Raw genomic sequence first — 21415 nt, forward strand, 5'->3', positions numbered from 1 at the left:
GCCATATAGCATAAGGAAACTCTCATGTTTCAGTGCAAAATATGGGGTCCAATTTCCCTAAATAAATAATTGGATTCTCTGGTCTTTGCACTTGGGCTATGACCTTGAGTGACAAGCTTCAGCTCGTGGCATGTGTTCAACGGTAGTGTTAAAACATACTGAAAATAAGAATGACCTCCTCCTTCAGGGAGTGGTTCAAGCAGCCAACTGATCACACAAGCTAGCAATTGAAAAGCAACACTAAGGAGACTTAAAAGCTTATCTCTTTATGTTTTGATGTTCCAGTGCTGGATGTTTTAAGTTTGCATGCAATGAGTTCAGATAGAGAAGATATTGGCTTATTGCTACATAAAGAGCATTCAGCAGAAAAGCATACTTTTGTAAAAGGCTGGCGACTTTAAATTAAAAGCAAACCAAGAAATCAGGTTAAATGTTTTATAATGTCATGTTTGCCCATAATCCCTTTCAACTTCTCTCAGAGTAATTACATCCAATTCTGGTGTAATTACTCTGGAGGAATTCAGATGTAATTACTTTGCCATCTTATCTGTGCCAACTTCAGTGCTTACTACTTTGTGTTCATTTTTTACGTGTCTTCTTTTGTTTTGTGTCTGCCTTGCGCCAGGAGTGATGCAATGAACAAGCTAACAGCAGAAAGGGGCATTCTTTGCCATTCATCTGTTTGCCAAGGGTCAACAAATGTATACTTTATGGTCGTCCCCACCCTAGATGACCGTACAAGGGGCAAAATGCATGCCTGAATTATAGACGCCTGTTGGAACTATTTGCAACACTGCAATACCAAAATGGGAATTTAAGAAACCGATCTTATGCTAAATATAGTGTAGGGCAGAAAGAATTATGGAAGGTTGACCCGCTCCATGAGATAAAATCTACATCTGGATTTAGTAATGGAAATACTCGTACAGAAATTTGAAACTCCAGACCATAGTAGAGTGGCATTTAAATACAAAGCAGGCAGCTATGTGGATTATCCTTAATCCTGATATTTAACCATGCTGGCATCACCTTTGGCTTGCTTGTATTTAGGGGTCTATACTGTCTAAGCTTCATAGACAAGCTAACTTAGCATGACTGGGAGGCTGAAGGTAATGCACAGGCCAGCAACCAGCCATTTAAGATTGGACACAAGTGAGACTGTTTGTTCCAGAGAAATGCAAGTATTCAAGGGAAATTGGTTCAGGGCAATGCAACCTAGCAATCTTCAAGTGCAGCTTGCACTCAGGAGCCAATCAGGTGGATACGTCAGCTTGTGTATAGGCTCACTGGTTTTGCAGTTAATGTGGATTCTTTTTTCCTCTTCCCCTTTTCCACATTTGTCCTTATTGTGGGTGAGGCAGTTGGGACATGATTTCCAGTGATGCACACCATGACCAGTGATGGTATATAGCTATCATTCTTACTGATACTTGATGCCTTCTGAAAGCACTCATGAATCAAGCCAGAGCAATGAACAAAGTATCAGACCTGAGCCAGGAAAACGTGGAGTCAAATCCTTGCTTAGCCATGGAAACCAGTCAGTATTTCCTGACCTAACCTACCTCACAGGGCATTTGTGAGTGTAAAATGAAAAAGTCTATATCCATCTTGGGTTCCTTAGAAGGAAGGAGTTGATTTGGCTGCCTGGGCCCCATAGGTACCAAGGTGAGTTCCTCTGAGTCTTGACTTTGATAACGGGTTGGCAGAAGGTTATGGCAACTGGTAATTGCTGGGAAGAGAGTAGGTGGCAAAGAAAGATGCCAATAGCAGTTCTGCAGTTTATGCTTACCAACAACAGTTGAACAGGTAAACTAGTGCCCGAACTGTTTCACTTACGTCCAGGTGTAAAATGTTACATAATGGAATGCTACCCCAGTAAAAATTAATGATCCCTACATATAGAAAAATGGCATGTGGGGAAGAAAACTAGTTTCAGACTCTCCTCCCTGGTACCTAGCAGTCAAAACTGATACAATAAACCAGAAACAGATTTACTGCCTCTTCTGCTTCTTTGAGAACTGAGTCCTAGTCTATATCAAAGGGAGATCAGCTGGATGATGGATCAGTTCTAAGATTGACAGATCACTATTGAAAGCCGCAGAACTTTACTGAGCCCTATATTGATGTTGTGTCCTGGGCAAAAAGGTCCTGCATCCCCCGAAGCCTTGCTTCTCAGCTCAGCTCAATGCATAATGCAAGAATACACAGGGGTTTGGATAATTGATGAGTAAATCTCCTGGAAGGCTTGAGCTGTTCACTCAAGGAAAGGAATGGAGAAGAAATTCGTTTGGTTTGTTAACCTACCTAATTTGCGCTTCCTGAACCAATGGATTAACCAAAACAAAGGTATCATTTTGAAATCCACACTTCTTAAAATTCTCCAATCTAGAACAGATAAGGAAATGGGGAGAAGTATTGGAAAAATGAGAGGAAATGAAATTGAGAGATTTGTCTAACTCTAATCCAGTGGACGGCATTACTGATTTCAGTATCTGGATTTGATAGCATTTTGTCTTTCATGAACTCCTTCTCTACTGGAACTACGCCTTTCCCTCAAGACATGTGAGTTCCTAGTTCCTCTGAATCATGGGCAGACATCGATGTATCTATAAAATGGTATAATACCACCAATGGGAAGTGTAGGTGGAGTTTACAGGGAAGGAATATGCTGCAATTTCAGTGACATGTACTTAGGCCTGGTCACCATAGGATAGCCTTTGCCAATCTAATGCCCTTCATATGTTTTGGACAACAACTCCCATAAGCCGCAGTCAACAAAGGCTGCAGTAGGGCATGGGAGCAGGCACAAACATAATAAATATATATTTACATTGCAACAACAAAGAAATTGTATCTACACAAACTTAGCAGCCTTTTTCCTTTAGAAAAGCATACATTCTTAAAAAGTGATCTAAATTTAATATAGTTGCTGCAGAGACAAACTCAGTGGCTTGCTGTTCAGTTTAAAGTGGTCAAGTGTGTTGATCCTAATTATGAGAAATTTAAGCTGCTGAAGAAGAAACATTTTAATGTGTCTTTATTTTTTGCACTGACTTGAGCAAATAGCATAGTAAGTTTCCTTTTACCAAAAACCTCTTTTAAAGTCAAATGTATTCTGAATTAGCAAATGCTTTCATGTTTGGCTGCAATCCTTATTTTCTCCCTGTCACTTAAATGATTGATCTTTCTATCAGACTCCATGGATTCTCTGTTGTGATTCCACCAATCATTAGTGCCTTAGTGCCTAATGCAGATAGATAGATAGATTAGATAGATGGATAATGGAGGGAATCTGTGATGGCTGAAAGTTCAGAATCAGAATAAAATATCTGGGTTGGGGTAGAAGAATGTCACATGGCAGAAAAAGTGATGGCACCCAGGAATCTGTAGAATGCACAAAAGGTATCTACCTTTCCATGGATTTTCAGTGGATTTTGCTTTCTTTGCAACGTGAGTTATGGATCTTACATATGGAGGAGTTCAGGCAAGATAAGATTGCATGGGAGGTATTTTTTCTGGTCTCCCTCTCCCACCTTCAACCCTCTGAGGCCCTGAACCTCCAGAACAGTGTGGGAGGTGGCACCAAGGATAGCAGGAGGCTGTTTTTCCACCTATGTGAGCATCCAGTTCTCATAACAAGAGCCTCTGCTGCATCTGGCACACTCCTGCAAACTGAAGGGGTCTGTCTAATCATGGAACAACAGATCTGTATCCAACCCATAGATTTTAACTTTTTCAGTCCCTGGAAGTTGTATGGAAGGGAGTCGCCAAAAGGGATGCAGTACATGGTTCCTTCTGATATTGCCAATCTTTTTGCAACCTGCTAAAAATAGTTTGCTGAAAACATAGTATCTGGCTGTGTTCATGCATTTGCCCCTTTCATTTTGTACAGTCCCATTGTGACTGTGCTGTGGTGGTTGCGTTGCATAAATTAATTCACAATAAGAGAATTGTGGTCATTTGAATCCCCTTAATTTACAGCAAACTGTCATTTCAAAATCCTGCTCCTCTCTTACCTTTTTTTTTTTTTAACTTGGCATATGAAAGTCATTATCTCTAGAGCTGAAAAATTGCCTGTGACTGGTTGCCCAGGTCTTATAGCTTCTATGCTATTACCTGATAATTTGTTTTGCTCTGTTTTCTCAGTATTGTTTGTGTAGGGCTGTCAGCAAATCATTTGATTTTGGCTTACAAAAATTTGTTGTTGGTGCCTAGGAATTGGAAACTTGAGCTACATTAATTAGCAACAAAAAACTGTTACTTCTAAAACACGTACAGTCTACCCTATTCTTATGCCTCTCTGTTGTAAAAGGTTCCCTTAACTTGTGCCCTGGATATGTTATTTGTTAAAAACTATGCCGCCTTTCATAATATCAGATTTCAGGATGATGGAAAGTGTAATACACACCCCGCAACAAAACCCAAGAGAACAGAAGATAAAACCAGCAGACAAAACCTTACAAAAGACTAAAAGTACAATTATATGCATGCTTATATGAAAAGATGTGGGTGGTGCTGTGGGTTAAACTACAGAGTCTAGGACTTGCCGATCAGAAGGTTAGCGGTTCGAATCCCCGCAACGGGGTGAGCTCCCGTTGTTCGGTCCCAGCTCCTGCCAACCTAGCAGTTCGAAAGCATGTCAAAGTGCAAGTAGATAAATAGGTACTGCTCCGGCGGGAAGGTAAATGGCGTTTCCGTGCGCTGCTCTGGTTCGCCAGAAGCGGCTTAGTCATGCTGGCCACATGACCCGGAAGCTGTACGCCGGCTCCCTTGGCCAATAAAGCGAGATGAGTGCCGTAACCCCAGAGTCGGTCACAACTGGACCTAATGGTCAGGGGTCCCCTTTACCTTTTATATGAAAAGAAGATAGTTATGGGCTCGACCACTTCCTTTTCTACTGTGAGTTCTAGGTTGGAGAGGCTTTTCTTTTGTCTCACCACTTTCCCCAGGAAAACCTACTGTTTACCACTGACTCAATCAAGTTTTCTGGGGATTAATGTTTGTTCTGATTCAGCAGTAAACAGTGAGTGATTTGCTGGGGAAAGTGGTGAGACAAAAAAAAACCCCTCTTGGACACATGCGTAGAAAACATGGGACAAACGGAAGTAAACAGAAATGTGGACAAGTCATAAGTGTATATAGGACTGCAGCCTAAAACTTGTTATAGTAAATCAATAGAGTACTTTACAGTGTTTGGATAAACAAAAATGCATTTGCCTGACAGTTAAATGGTAGCAGCCCAAAACCTGCTTGATTAAATCAATAAAATAGTTTAAAATGCCTGGGTTAACAAAAGCATCTTTGTCTGGAGGCTGAATGTTAGCAGGGTGAGACATTCCATAATCAGAACGTAGCTGCTGAGAAAGCTGTCTCCTGTGTAGGTGATCTTCATGCTTCATATGAAGGAAGTACATAGAGAAGGCTCTTGGGAGAAGATCTTAAAGAACAGGCAAATTCATACAGATGCTCCTTCAGGTATTTGGGTCCCAAGTTGCTCAGGGTTTAGTATCACCAGAAATTGTGCCTGAAATGGCCAATGAAACTATGATGATGATGATGATGATGATGTTGAACAACATCAAATTACAACATAAAAGCACAAAATACATGATAAAAACAAGAACAAAAAAACACAAACCAATAACTGTCCTCCCCGCCCATATAGATGAACCATATATGAATGAATCTGGCTGGTTTGACCCCACATGTTGGGACCATTTTGGGATGATTTTGAAGCATTCATGGATAACACTATCAATTACATTTCATTCTGGAGCCTATTTGTTGGTGCCACGCTCTGCACTTCCCCCAATTTCTTCTTCTACTTTTCACTGATGGGTAGGGGATTCTTTGAGCCAAACCGATGGGGATCTGTGCACTTTTCTACATAGACAATAGGTTGGTAAGCCAGCTTTATCTCCCCTTTGCATTATAAATGAACTGTATTGTTTTCCCAGCATTTGGACAAGGCATTGAGAGTAGCAAGAGATTTGAATTTGCCTGGAGTAAACAAGCAAAGAAAATACATTTCCCCTGGCCAGCAAAAACTGGCTGCCCTGAAGTTCCTTCTTCATCTTAACCGGCACAATCAGTTTGTAATAATGGTCCCTTTAAACACAAGATCCAGAGTGTTAGAAAAAGGGGATGTGCTGGAACAGCTATGATAGAATTCTGACTTGCCTGCGAAGCTCATAGTGAGATCTGCTCAGATTCTGCATTTAAAGCTAAGATCTGCTTCAAATGTAATGAATTCTCCTGTATGGAAAGCATTTCCATGTAGAAAAGAATAAGGAAATGTGTGCATTTTGTTGCACAAAGTTGCAATAGGTAGCAATGATTAACTGCGGCTTCCTAGTAGCTTTTCTTTTACTGGTAAATCATTTAATGATTGCATTATACTGTTTTTATTGATGTTTTACATTTTACTGCTGTACACCACCCTGATTCTGCAGTATAAATGGCAGCATATTAATACTTTTGTAAGTTAAATAAATAAATAAATAAATAAATAAATGTGTGTAAGCACAGCCAGAGGGGGAATGTGTGTGCCTGTGATTGATAGATGTGACACATTTCCATGCAATTTTTTAAATTTTTACTCAGAAATGTCTGTATAGGAAATGCATAACATTTCATCTTGTTCTAGGTCTCTGGGAGAGAGGACTCTTAATATCAGTCCCACTGGCACCTTTGTCCTTCAAGAACTAGGCACTGAAGCTCCTCCTTTAGCATTCAGTCCTTTGCAGACTAGATTAATTAAGTCATAACCAGACCCTGCTTCCCCAATCCTTGGCCAGACATGACTACAATTCATTGTGATGAGCTCTAATTATGTGTCCTCTGCCTTCCTCTTTGGATGGAGGGATGCATGCTTTTAACTGGGATTCAAAAAGTGCACATCCATTCTGTCCTAATTCTGAGAATTTTTCAACCTGCAAACCACAGACAGGATGATTCATTGTGTAGCAGAGAATTGATAATGTAGAATTTCAGTAATGTGGTCATTTCGTTGTGACAAGAATAGTTCATTATCTCAAGAGAGATCCTGGATTCTTTTCTGTTTCCTCTCTTTCTGTTTTGTCAATCACGGAAGCAAGCAGGAGGTTTCTCTAGTACCTGTTCTTAAAAATTTTGCCAAGGAAAGAAGACTGCAGTAGGATATGTCTTATATCTATGATAGCACATTTATTTTGTGCATTTCTTAATGAACCAGAATAATTACAGTGTGCAGTATTATGAAGAGTACAATATTATGTCTGTTGGGTTTTTAAAATAAACATACACACACACACACACACAGTCCCAGAACCCTGCAGCCCGTCTTTTTCCATAGAGAAGGTTGGCACATGGAGGGAGGAGAAAGAGCTGGAGCTTCCCCAAGAGGTTCTCTTGATATCAGCTTTGTCATTTTGGTGCCAGAAAAAGACCCTTTTAATTTGCACAGCATGTGCTGCTAACTTTCCTTGATTGTGGTTTCACCAGTTCTACTGAAAGGTATGGCCTTCTTTTAAATGTTGGTTTTATTCCTACAGTAATATACCGTATTTTTTGCTCTATAAGACTCACTTTTTCCCTCCTAAAAAGTAAGGGGAAATGTGTGTGCATCTTATGGAGCGAATGCAGGCTGCGCAGCTATCCCAGAAGCCAGAACAGCAAGAGGGATTGCTGTTTTCACTGCGCAGCTATCTCTCTTGCTATTCTGGCTTCTGAGATTCAGAATTTTTTTTTCTTGTTTTCCTCCTCCAAAAACTAGGTGCGTCTTGTGGTCTGGTGCGTCTTATAGAGCGAAAAATACGGTATATACAGTGGTACCTCAGGTTACATACGCTTCAGGTTACAGACTCTGCTAACCCAGAAATAGTGCTTCAGGTTAAGAACTTTGCTTCAGGATGAGAACAGAAATCGTGCTCTGGCTGCGCGGCAGCAGCAGGAGGCCCCATTAGCTAAAGTGGTTCTTCAGGTTACGAAAAGTTTCAGGTTAAGTACGGACCTCCGGAACGAATTAAGTACTTAACCCGAGGTACCACTGTGTGTGTGTGTATATATATATATATATATATATATATTTACTGAGCACCTGATGGGTTTTTAACTAAAGGGTGATAAAGAAAGGCTTTGGGTTGGGAGAAATAAACAAAACTGAGAGACGTTTCTTGGGCACAGGTTGTTCCTGCCCTCAGTTCAGATGCTTGGTTTCATTTTGGTCATTCCATCTCAGAAGAGTGTTTAGCTGAAAAGAAAAGCTCTAGCACATCTCCAAAGAGCAACCATAAAGGTTGGGGCAAGATTTCTCATGTGACTAATGAAAGGGGGCTTGCCAGAAGTATAGAAAACAAGGAGCAGCATAAATCAAATGGATGTTATTGTACTATAAAACCAGATGAAAACCTTTAGAAATTTAAATGACAGCAAAGATAAATTTGATGGAAACTAGGAACTCTGCACAAATCAAAATTGTAGTGTTATAAGAAATATTACTGAAGCAAAAAAGTAAATAATATCATGCTTAGATGGCAAGGAATGAAGGCAGAATACCTGGTTTGGGGCCTCTTAGTACTCTCAATAAACCTTGAAGTGAGGCATAGTCACAATGCTGACCTTGTGGATTTGTTTGACACCTTGCTAGCAACTGAAGCCAAATAGTAATGGTCTCTTTGCTGAGCACCGGGAACTTGTGTGGCTTTCCCTGAATGAGCCCAGAGTGGTAGCATCCTCTGTTGCATGCCCAGAAATCTCACAAACTGAATCCAGTATCTGCCAAGACTATATTTTCAGTTACCTGCAAATGTAACTAGGGATAGAGAAAAAGTGGAATTCTTGTTAGCTGCTCTAAAACTGGTATACTACTTCCTGGGAGTCTCCCACAATTTGAGCATCAGCATTTTCAAGCAATGCGAAGTCCCCCTCGCACCCTTGAACTACCTGATTGCTCCTTTAAAAATAAATAAATAAATAAATAAATAAATAAATAAATAAATAAATCACCTTTTCATATTGCCATTCAAGACATGTTGCTGCCTGAGGCAAAGAACAAGACAGCAACACTCACCCTCCAGTTTTCTTGGACTGGTAGCTTAATCTTACTTGAACACTGGTGACTGTCTCCACTGCAGCTGAGAGCAGATGGGTAGTTTAGAGGGTACAGTGCAGGCCACATGGTGCCCACAACTGTGGGCATCAACAGCTCCCCATCAGTCCTCACCCCTGCACTTGTGTACCTGAGACAGCCATCTCATTCTGCCTAATGTAAGGACTGGCCTTGCACGTGTAGCTTAGTTCACACTAACATATGCCTGTATGGGGGAATTATGACAATGATTTGGGACTGCTTTCATGTAGAGAACATGACTACATGGACTTGCTGTATAATGAATTATAAAACAGGGTTTGCAGTGAAGGTAATCCAAAATCTTGAAAAGGTCAGGTAGCTGCCTCGCAGGATGTTAGCTGCAAAAAGGTACTACAGGAGGTCCTGTCCTTGTTAAGTTGTCAGTTCTTTCTGATTATTCAGAAACAGCAAGAAGACCTGAGTATGCTGAATCTGACCCAAACCATAATTTGCTTGTGGAAAGATATTCTTAATGTGGGATGATGCAGAATTTCTGGAAGTTCTCGTAGATATGCAAAATTGCTATTATGCCCAAAACAAAAAGAGAACAGTGAATTATGTACAACGGAGCTTTATAATAGTTACACTTTAATGCTGTAACTTCAAGTGACACCTGTGTTTGATTCTAGAGCCTTGAAGAAACCAGGCCCTCTATTGAATGGAGTAAGTGCCATTTAATTACTCTGCGTTTTCTTTAATGTATACTTGTGCTATTGGCCTAGAAATAAAAACATATGAGTGGGGTCCACCTAACCAGCCCCATCAGCTGAAGCCATACACAAAGACTATTGCAGTGGGACTCCCTCTCCCTCTCCCTCTCCCTCTCCTTCTCCCACACTGCCTGCAAATTGGATTTGGGGATTGAGAGCCCTGAGACCAGAGCATGCTGGGGGGAGGAGAAGGGGGGAACCTTTCGTCTGGCTAGCAGGAATGCTTACACAGAATAAATGATTAGAATAGTGTGATGTTGAATTCCAGCACACACACACACAAAACCCCAAACACACACTTCATTTCTGATGCTGCTTTGCTACATTTCCTAAGGGATACATGTGCAGTATAAAATTATTCAGACTAATGAATGGCAATAGTAATTAATTTTACCCCCTCCAGACTGCTCCAAAATGTGACAGATAAACTGCAAGTGCTTCAGCACTATAGTACTTCAAATGAACGCTAAATGCATTTTCTAAAATCAACACCCAGAAGTAACAATACTGTTGATGTTATAATTCTGTTTCTTTCTTCATTGATTTTTAAGTTACATTTATTTTTATTGGTAGCATAACCAATAAAACTCATTTCGAGACTTGCAGGCCTGTTCCCTCCTGTCTGAAATTTTAAAAATTCCCTTGAGGGGAGGAAGTAGTATACACATACAGTAAACCATTTTTGACAGTTATAGCAATCTTTTCATAGGGAAACAAAAGTTATGCTAGTAAGAGCTAAATGCTCTGAAAGAAGTTTTGGCAGATTTGCTTTGTAAATTTTTTGCCTTTTGTTTAAGAACTAAATCTAGGGAATTGCTGAATAGTACATAACACCTATTTAACAAGCAATCATAAATTATGCAGTTGGCCTTGTCATGTTGTTTTCCTTTAAATGGCTGGAAGCATTAAAATCTGCCTTGTGTATATGAATAGCTCAATCCAAATCTCAGTTTTGAGTACTGCTGCTGCCTGGAGTCATTTTCCATCTTTTTATTCAAACTATTTTTTATTTTTTTTTTAAAGCAATTTATTAAATTTTACAATAAAAATAGGCATAATAAACAATGTAACATTCATCTTAACATATTTTCACATTTTCTTTGGACTTCCTCACATCTCCCGCTCCCATTTTCATCGTTATAACATTTTGTCAGCAATTTATCATCTTATTTAAATTCTTATATCCCTTCTATATTTCATAATCTTATAATTCTCAGAAGGAGCTAAATTTCACAGTCTTACTTATTTTCTTAAAAAATTCTAAATTTAGTGGTGCTCAGTTATTTTGATCTAGCATCTTGTTTAGCATTCACTCAAATTACAATACTTTTGTAAATAGTTCTTAAATTTCTTCCAGTCCTCCTCAATCCTCTCTTCTCCCAGGTCACGGATTCTGCCAGTCATTTCAGCCAGTTCCATGTAGTCTATCAGTTGTATCTGCCATTCTTCCAGTGTGGGTAGATCTTGAGTTTTCCAATGTTTTGCAAGAAGTATCCTTGCTGCTGTTGTTGCCATCTTTTTATTCAAACTAAATGTTGTTGTTTATATACCACTTTTGATTTCTAGAAATACACCAAGGTGGTTCACAAACAAATACAAGCCAATAGAAAAATAAGTAGTGTGAAACCAATTATAAAAATGTAGCTACTCATAAAACTATTTTAGGGTTGCCATATTTCAAAAAGTAAAAACCAGGACACCCCAAAAATCGTTGAGCTTTTATTTGTTGTTGTTGTTTAGTCGTCTTAGTCGTGTTCGACTTGAACCAGAGCACGCCTTGGAAACTCTCACTTTCTTCTCAAAGCTTCTCCTTTTTTATGTCCATAGAGTTTTCTTGGCAAAATACTGGAGTGGTTTGCCAGTTCCTTCTCTACATGGATCACATTTAGTCTAAACTCTCAGCTATGACCTGAGGTGGGTGGCCCGTCTTGGGTGGCCCTGCATGGCATAGCTCATAGCTTCTTGGGGTTATTCAAGCCCCTTTGCCACAACAAGGCAGTGATCCATGAAGGGGGAGCTTTTATAGGAAAGCCCAAAAGTTGAGCTTTTTTAAGACAAACCCCAAAGTTACAAAAAAAAAAAAAAAAGTCCAAGAAAACACAATTTTTCAGTTTACTTGCTGAAAATCCAGGAAAAGCTGTCATGGACATCACTTCCACCTTTGAAATCCCAGTAATGTCTGGAAAATCCCAGGCATATGGCAGCCCTATTTCATAAAAAAGAAAAGAAATTCTGATGCCCTCCAGATACTGTTGGACTACAACTTCCATTACTCCCCAGCTGACATGGCCAATGGTCAAGGAGGATGGGAGTTTTAGTTCCACAGCTACATGGAGGGTGTAATGTTGGTTACTTCTGATGTATCTAGTTGTTAAACCATCACCAAACAGAAGTTTAACAATATGAAAGTAATATAAGGTAACATCAACAGAAGTTAACTCAGAGCCAATTAAATTACAGTATAAACTTAAAATGCTGACTATCTCTGGCAGTTCACAACATACCCCTTTAAAAAAGAAATGGTCCTCTTGTAACAAATATTAAAATATAATTGAATAAAATAAAATAAAACACCACAAATCTGAATAAAGTTATATAAAACCTAAGTGAATAAGGGCATGAAGCAAACTTTGAATTCTGAATCTCCCAGTCAAAACACAGCATTCTTTATTAAGACTTTTCTCCTCCCATCAGTTACTACAGTTGTACAAAAAAAAGGTGCAGTTTCCACAGTTGGAATCTTGCCCACCAGAAGATTAATTACTGAGTCATGGTCAGACCTCACCTCCACATCTCTCCCTACAATATGACCCAAGTATTGCCTTTGCAACACATTATATAAAGGACGGCATATGTACAAGGTGTCTTCAGTTGTGGGTAAATATAAAGTGGTCTGTTTTGGAAGCTAGATATGTTGTATCAGGGATGATATGCCTGATGGCTTGTAGGGGGGTGTTGATTAAAGAGCCGCAACATCCATGGTCACTATGGTGGTATATTCTGGCAGACTGTCAATGTGCTGTAGTTTCATCAGGAAATCAGTAGTGTTCCACAAGTAACTTGGAGTATTGGTGGCATGTGGTCCAAAAATGGAGTTAATATAACCAGACAGTGATAACATGAATACACAACAATAGTTGCTGGCTTCTTTATTTTGGGTAGTAGATCCCCTGGCCAAGGCTCTCTGGATGTGTCAGTATAGGATTGCTTCGGCATATCTGTAGCAAGTTCCTTCATCAGGATATGTGATTCTTTTTGGTCTTCTTCACTAGAGCCTGTAAAATATGGCTGTGTTCTAGTCTGCTGCTGGATCCCATGGAGAAGGCAGCAAGGCAGGTCAGGAGTTGCAGGACCATGGATAGCTCTGAGTGAGCAATTTGCTCCTGCAGAGGTTGAGAGCCGTCTGAGGGCTCTTAAACCTTAGCCTCCAGACAACCTCCGCCTGGCTGAGAACTTCAGTTTCTTAAAGGGCCAACTCTCTGGGCCTGAAATTGAGCACTCCTCTCTTCCCTAGCTCTCCCTCCTGGTGTGTGTCCTGCTCTGCTGGACTAGTGTGGTACTGAGAGAGGCATTTGCTTCCTCAAGCTCAGCAGAAGGCACCTGTGAGGATCGTGATCTGGCCGCATAGAACCTGATGGTAAAGGAGGTTATTCTAGTCTCAGGCACAGTGATCTGATCTGCAGCAGCTGCTTGAGAGCCCTGAACTGGGTCTGTTATCTTACATGTCACGACGAATATGGTGCTGGATAATTGCCTCTCAGTCTTTTGTAATGTATTCCAACTTTTTCATGATGACAACAGCTTCTCCTTTTCCAGACTCTTTCATTAAGATGTCAGGACTGTTTCTGAGGCTGTGGATGACATCGCATTCTGTTCTCCTGTGATTGTGTGGCAAATGATGCCGTTTGTTGATTGCCTCAGCTTGGGCTGATGCAGAGTGACTGGCTCAAGGTCACCCTGTAAGCTTCTCAGCTGAGGCAGGAATCTAAGCCCAGGTCCTATTTGACACTCATTCTGATGCATGGCTCTGGGGGCTCACAGTTTCTGACTCCCTGGCTAAAGGGAGATGCCAGCTCCTTCCTTAAACCTCCTGAGTCTTTTTTCCTTTCTTGCTGGAGTGGTGGCAGGATTAAAAGAAGCCACTGGCATTCTATTCAATGGCTCTTGCCTACATTTCTCTAATAATAGCCGACACCAAGCTTTGCAGCCTTATTCTTATTCCTTTGTTTCTCTTTGTTTATTCCCTGTTATTCACACTACCCTATAAACAGCCCTGTAGTTGTCCCAATCTTGCTGGATGGCTCATCCCACCTCAGTCTTGGTTTTCCTAACCGTAATATAGGCAAGGCTATCCTCCTAATGCCAGACGCATCCCAGAAAGTCATCTGACAAAAGAGGTAAGCAAGCTGCATCTTAAACAGGGTTATTGTATGCCTGCATCTTAAACAGGAAACAGTAGGTAACTGAAGCCCCTAAGGAATAGGTGTGGAAGGCACACACACACATGTGCAATTGCAGAAGTTGCTTCTCTGATTAAATGGTAAGTGTGGCATTCAGTATCCAAGGAAAAGCTTGCTAATCTGTGCACGTCTGTCTATTTTCTTGTCATAGCTGTAAGTGGGCACTTCAGCTAATGTCCCTAATGAGGGAGAAAACCACCCAGAGGCAGAGAGCTCTGCATCTGCATGCTTAAAAGAAGGGGCTCTTAGTGCTTGCGATTATTCAGGAGGCTCTAATGGCTTCTTTCTCTTTTAGTGTGACACACGGCACATTTGTGCCCCTTCTGCTGTAGTCCCTCTGCAGCATTTTGTTCCAAGTTGATCTGAGGTAACCCTGCAGCTGCAGTGTACACTGAGTGAATATGAGAAGCATGAGCAGAAGATCATGTCCTGCTGTCAGCAGCAAAGCCTATGCTTCCTGACACAGCAGAGCAACAGAGAAAAAAGGCCAGGTGAATTTGGAAGCCCAAGAAATAAAATTGAATTGGTTTCAGAGAAAACTTGCTTGTGAAAAGTAGGTTCAACCAAGGCGAACCCTTGGCAAGTAGAAAGATGGACAGTGCTCAGATCTACACAATTTTGTTCTTAAGGATGACAGAATTGCCTTGGATACATGTCTTTGCTTCTCATCTTTTTTTGAAAATGAGGATTGTCTCTTGGGGCTCTGACTATGACATCATAGCAGTCTTGCAATTCCTCTGTAGTCAGTCTCTAGAGACTTAAAGCTAATGTTACTCAACCTTCAAGCTTCTCTTCTCTGTTTGGGCTGTCAAAAAAAGTGAGTTTCACTCTTGATAAAGCCTTCACAAATATTTTTTACCACAAACACACTTAAATGTAGTCACCTTGTGGCTATATCTCATACATTGAGATAAATATTATTTTTATATGTATTTGGATAAAATACATATTTAGTTCTGCATTTTCATACAGATTTTTAAAAACATTCACAGAGTAATATGGACATGGGATGGAACGGATTAATGAATGAATGAATGTGAAAATGACAAACACAGACATTCATGAGAAAGTTACTGGTGTGGACTGTACTCCCCCACCTTGTCTAACTTTAAGCCATTATTTTCCATCCTTTGCTGGGAGGGAAATGCTGTCAAGATGCTGCTGTGTGGCTGCTGGATCTGATATAGTCTTTGGACATTGTTCAACTGTCGCTTTTTGTGGTTACATAGGGGTGGCGCTGTGTTCTAAACTACTGAGCCTAGGGCTTGCCAATCGGAAGGTCAGTGGTTCAAATCCATGTGATGGGGTGAGCTCCCATTGCTCTGTCCCAGCTTCTGGCAACCTAGCAGTTTGAAAGCACGTCAAAGTACAAGTAGATAAATAGGTACCGCTCCAGCAGGAAGGTAAATGGTGTTTCTGTGGGCTGCTTTGGTTTCGCCAGAAGCGACTTAGTCATGCTGGCCATATGACCTGGAAAAACTGTCTGCAGACAAACGTCGGCTCCCTCGGCCAGTAAAGCGAGATGAGCGCCGCAACCCCAGAGTCGTTCACGACTGGATTTAACTGTCAAGGGTCCTTTACCTTTACCTTTTAGGGAAGAAAACTACTGCTCTTATTTAATTTTGCTGATTTTATATTTATTATCCTTAAGGGTTTTTGACATTACTTTTAACCTCTTTAGATTACATTGCATTGTAGCAGTAGATAAACAAACAGCAACCCAGTTCTAAGTTTATAATATTGTGAGGGCTTTTACAGTTGATATTGTGGGTTTTTATTCTGTTGGTAGGTCATGGGCTGTTCTGTACAGCAACAAGAAGGCTTCCGGAAAATAGAATAAAAACTTGTATTATTTCTCTATCAGTTTACAGAGAAATGGATTCAGACCTGGTTCTAAAGCAATTCTTGCCTAGCTGGATATAACCTTCCCTGCAAGATAAGGCTTTTCAGCTGGAACCAGCTCAATTAGTTTTCATGCTTACAACATTTCCATGGTTCTTTTCAAAGGCTTATCTCTGAAAATTCTCTTGGCTGGTTTAAAAATGTTCTGTAGTGACCAGGGCAACAGATGTCAAGGCCTTTACACTAACACTGGAGTTAATTTAATATGTTTAATGTGAAAGAGCTGCTCAAACTTTAACTCTTCTGAATTTGCTGATGAGCAATAGCAGGAGGCTTTTGAATAGTCAGTGAAAAGCGCTAAATGTCATAACATTATATAAACTGATTACTGGGAGCACATTTTTTCTGTTATGATTGGATAGAAAGAAGGTTATTGAGATGGTAAAAATGTGCTATTAAATAAAATGGAAGCCTGATATCTTGATACTATCATCATTCCAGGATATCTTTAGTAATAGGATGCCTGATATGTTGAAAAATTCTATCTTTCATCACACATGATAACTAGCTGCACCAGATAAATACAGTAAGCAGTATGGGTGGGAAGCTAGTTTCTAATCCTCTATTTCACACCCAATGCTTCACATTATATTTTTCCTATGTAGTGGTAATCTCTGCGTACAGATAAGAGTATCTCATATATTCTGAAGTGCATCATTAGTGTTATTTTCACCAGTGCCGGTCCTACCCTTAGGTAGAGGGAGGTATCTGATTTTGGGTCTTATGAAAGGGCAGTCCATTTGCAACCATTTATTATTTTTTTGTTTTCACCCCCAGGGAAAAGTTATTCTGCCCCAGATGCCAGAATAATTTGGTCAGCTGTGGGTACTATGCACCTTGATTTGCAGGTGAGAGGGGACCATTTGCTTGTCTACTTGAGGCGGCATAACATCTTGGGCTGGCCTGCTTTCATAGCAAGTATGTGGGTGTGTCATTCTTGCAAAATGGCCCTCGGTGTACACTGGATCAGGTGCTTATGCTTTCACTGTGGGAGGCGTATCTAGGGTGGAATTTTGAAAAGAATACAAGACCTTCAGACCCTCTGCCAGTGAACTCTTTTATGTAAAAGCTAGCAAAGTAGCTAGGAATTCCATTTGGTGAGTGAGTGGACTGGTGGGGGAATGATAGAATCATATGGTTTCTGTTCTGGCTGTGAATGAAGGAAACATCCCTCAGCTCTTCCCTTTTCCACCAGCCTATTTGGTAGAGGGTTTTTTTCTATATCACTATCTTGGTAAGATGCTATTATAGGGGAGAGAGCTTCCTCTTCTTTGAGGCCAGCATAAAAATACAGGCTACTAGCCTCTGAGTGGGCTAGGGTTTTGGTCCCCCCCCAGGTTAGTAACTTTTCTGAGATTATTTACAAAGCTGCTTTAAAGAGGCATCTGTTTGTGTTTTTCTCTGGATTAAGTTGGAGCAAAATGCACAAATCCTTTGGGTGCCTCATTTGAAAATTAAATATGCACCAAGTTAGATTAAGAATTTCCAGGAGTGTAGTCATGCTACTTATGCACCACAAGTACTAATACATTTATTATGGCATAAGCTTTCAGTGACTAGAGTCTGCTTCATCAGATACACAAAGTGTTATTTTGAGTTGGCAGGTAGAGCCGCATGGTTGTAGAGTGATAGGCAAATTGTAAGCAGTCATGTTAGAAGCAAAAAGTACAGATACTGATAATTATATTAAAACTTAAAATATTGAGGGGGGGGGGTAAACCAAAGTGACTACTCACAATGTTGTATTCTGCTAGAAGCACACCATCTCTTTCCTGAGCAGACTTTTAAGAATTGCAGCAGCCCATTTTATGTTACATTTCTTTAATGTAGTGCATGTTTAGTGGCCTTTAAGGGTTTGTTATGATAACTGACTTTAACGTTGGGACTACTTAGCAGCTTTAAAAGCATTTATATTTACATTTTATCTATGTTTTTTTTGGTGAATTGCCTTACAGAACAGGGAGGCTTTATGTTTCAGAGGGAGAAAGAGGAGGAAGAAACACCCACGAGTGGATAACCTATCCAGGCAGTCTTAATGATACCTCCCCTTTTCTTTCCATTTAAAAATGTATTTCAAGATTGCTGCAGGCATCTTTCTCTTCTGAATAGTAACTGGCCTTGCTAATACTGTTTCTTGGCAAGCTGAGGTTCTTTGAGTTTTAACTACTTTGTAAACTGTAAAAATATCTGTGTAAATATTGCCTTTATTCAAGTTCTATGAAGTCCAGCATGGTCATATTTCACATTTTGTTCAGAGGAGTCTACATATGAAAAACATTACAACATATACATACACAGCTATATGTTATTGGACACTTCTTCCTAAGGCTGACCTTTATATAAATGTGACACTATCTGCATTAATAAACTGTGACCTTGGATTATGAATTCACAAATAGGCTATCCCAGGGGTGGGGAACCTGTGGCTCTTCAAATGATGTTGGATTCCAGTTTTATACACCAGAGAATTTATGTGCCTAGGGCTAGGAAACATTATATCCTCATCCTGGTTGTTTCAGCATCATTTGCACTTGGGGACATTGGGGAACCGATGTTCCTCTCTAAGCTGTTAGCCTGGTGTGGTGGTGGGATTTTCTGTTGTTGTTGATACTTGTACCATGCAATACAGACTTTTTTTTGGGGGGGGGGGGTGTCTGGGAGAAAATTGTTCTCTGTGTTGAGCCACTATGATATTTTTCTCCCTTGGTGTCTCTTGATGCTTAATGTTCAGAAAATAGCGAGCCCCTAAGATACATCTCATTCAAAATCAAAGCATTAAAAGTCAGAAGTTGGTAGCTTTCAAACTTTCCAGGTCTCTCCCCCACTGGCATTAATTGCCCTCCTGCTGTGCCAGTTGCAAAGCTGTTTAACATTCAGCACCTGCTTAGTTTGACTGTCTCATTTTCTGGGGGTTTATTCATTTCCTGTAAAACTTCTTTGTAAACCTCCACTGTGTATGTTGAAATAAGCTTCATAAAGCAGTTGTCACCTTATACTTTACAAAAGGTCGTCCCTTGGTAATTCATCTTAACATGTAAGTGGAAAACAAAGCCTGGCACTGAATCATGTTGCTGACCCTACCACACTACAGATATTACTCCCCTGATTGGTCTGCCACTTATCTTGCTTCCCTTTCCTGCTCACACGTAGTGCAGCTGCCTCATCTCTGAGGCCACTTGATGCCCATGCAGAGGAGTGACACTTGGAAAGAGGTTATATGAATGTGCATGAAATCCAGCATATAAATCTGAGCAGCATGATCACTCTCCCAGCTTAAATCGGGGAATTTCCTATCTGATATGGGCATAGACACATTGAGATTTTCACACACAGAGAGAATATTAATGGAATCTAGAATTGTAGAGTTGGAAGGGACTCTGAGGGTCATCTAGCCCAACCCCCTGCAGTGCAAGAATCTCAACTAGATCATCATAGAATTGTCAGCTTTAAAGGCAGTGGTCAGAGAGGCTACTGCAGAGGTATGTAGATTCAGGCATTGGTGGGTCAATCTTGGAGGCAAAACACATGCATCAGCTCCGTTTTGAAGTGCAAGAATCACAGGGATTTAGTCTCCGTCACAACATTATATTTTGTGCATGAAGTATGGGCCCACATGCAGGTCTTCTGACCTTTTTAGTTAAACAATTGAATTGCCGGTTTAACAATAGACAGGTTGGTAGCTGTGTCAATTGGCCCTATCAGCACTTTTAACTGAGTTTTCCTCCTACAAAGGAAGTCGTTTTTTCCTTTTTCTGGGCAGCAGTAAGAAAGATCAGTTTGAGAAGGGCTCTTTTCTCTGGTTGAGAGTAAAAATGCAATTGGTTGTAAGCCTTCTAAGAAACTGCTGTAACTCCAGCCTTCTTTCCTTGATATAGTTGTTCCTTACCTCTGGAGTTTAACATGTCAACATACTGTTTTTATGGTTGTTTTTCTCACTTTCCTAATATTACATTAGGGTTCACAAATACAATTTTTTGTTGTTTGCATTTTCCTTGCTCTAAAACTCAGCCTGACAGAGTCTGGAGTATTTCCAGCCCAAGTTTTAAATAAAGCTCAGGTAGCTGTAGAAACTAGGCTCTGAGACAGCTTAGCAGAGAGATTTCTGGTGAGCTGAGGATGGTGCCACATTTGCCCTAATGGACCAGCTTCCATTGCAGCTTGGTAGAAGTCAGGCAGAAATCTGCTGTTGACAGGAAACCAAAACTGTACTGTAGAACAAAACACTTGGTTGAAATCCGGGTACCAGGATAAGTATGTAGGTAACAGTGTCTGCAGGATCCTATATGATGATAATTGCTGCTACTCTAAGATGTACATGGGAAGTCCACAAGCATTGCACATTGCTACCTCTGCTGTGTGTGGGGGGGGGTGTACATGTGTGCAAAGGTGGGGAGACTTCTAAAATGTAACTTTGGTGTTAAAAGTGATGTGGCAGAAGACAAAAAGTTAGGTCAGAATGGGGGTGGGTGCAGTAGAAACATGGAGTTGGAAACCTGGGAGAGAGTTCAAGGGAGGGGTTATTGAGGTCAAGGGTTCAATGTCTGTGGATGAGAAAAAGCCTTTGAAAGGCAGTCAGCAAAGAGAGGGATCAGAGGGAAAGTTGCTGCAGTGAAAGAGCATATTCTTCCATAAGAGCCTCAGTCTGCTCATGTTTTAAGATCTTTGAGGGACGCTCTTTTTTCTCTCCCACCAAAAGCTGGGGTTCATTTGTTGGAAACTCAAGAAAAATACCTTTTTGGTAGCTGCATCTACAGGCAACTTACCACAGAAGACCCACCTAACCTCTTCTCTAATGAGCTTCCACCAACAGGCAGAGATAGTCTTAGTCAGACAGGGCTTTGATTAAGTTGTTACAGCCAGACTAAATGTGTTGAAATTTGTTAAACTGGCTGTTGTCTCCATTAGTTTCATTGATGCATTTTATTTGCTTTTAAAAAACTCTGTTGATCTGTATTTTACTGCTGTTGACTGCCTTGAACACCATTTTTGAAAAGACATAATTTTAGCAAACAAAGGCTGGAAGCTGGGAATGGGATTAAAATGGCCTGGTAGTGGAGAGAATTGTATATTGGCAAAACAAAGTTAACACATAGAGTAACCTGGGAATTAGCAGAGGTATTTTATTGCAGACCCCACTTGTCATTTTATGAAATGAGTATGACTGTAACATTGCCTTGGAATCTCAGTTTGGCAGATGTTGGAGATGGGAAGAACACTGTCTACATTTCTGACCA

General features: G+C 40.5%; 1 protein-coding gene across 4 annotated transcripts in view; it reads left to right on the forward strand.

The window, feature by feature from the left end:
- Positions 1-21415, forward strand: part of SUSD4 (sushi domain containing 4) — a 78923-nt gene that overhangs the window by 21312 nt on the left and 36196 nt on the right. The window lies entirely within an intron of this gene.

Source organism: Podarcis pityusensis (genome assembly GCF_964106645.2).
Source record: "Podarcis pityusensis genome assembly, chromosome: 3".
Classification (NCBI taxonomy): domain Eukaryota; kingdom Metazoa; phylum Chordata; class Lepidosauria; order Squamata; family Lacertidae; genus Podarcis; species Podarcis pityusensis.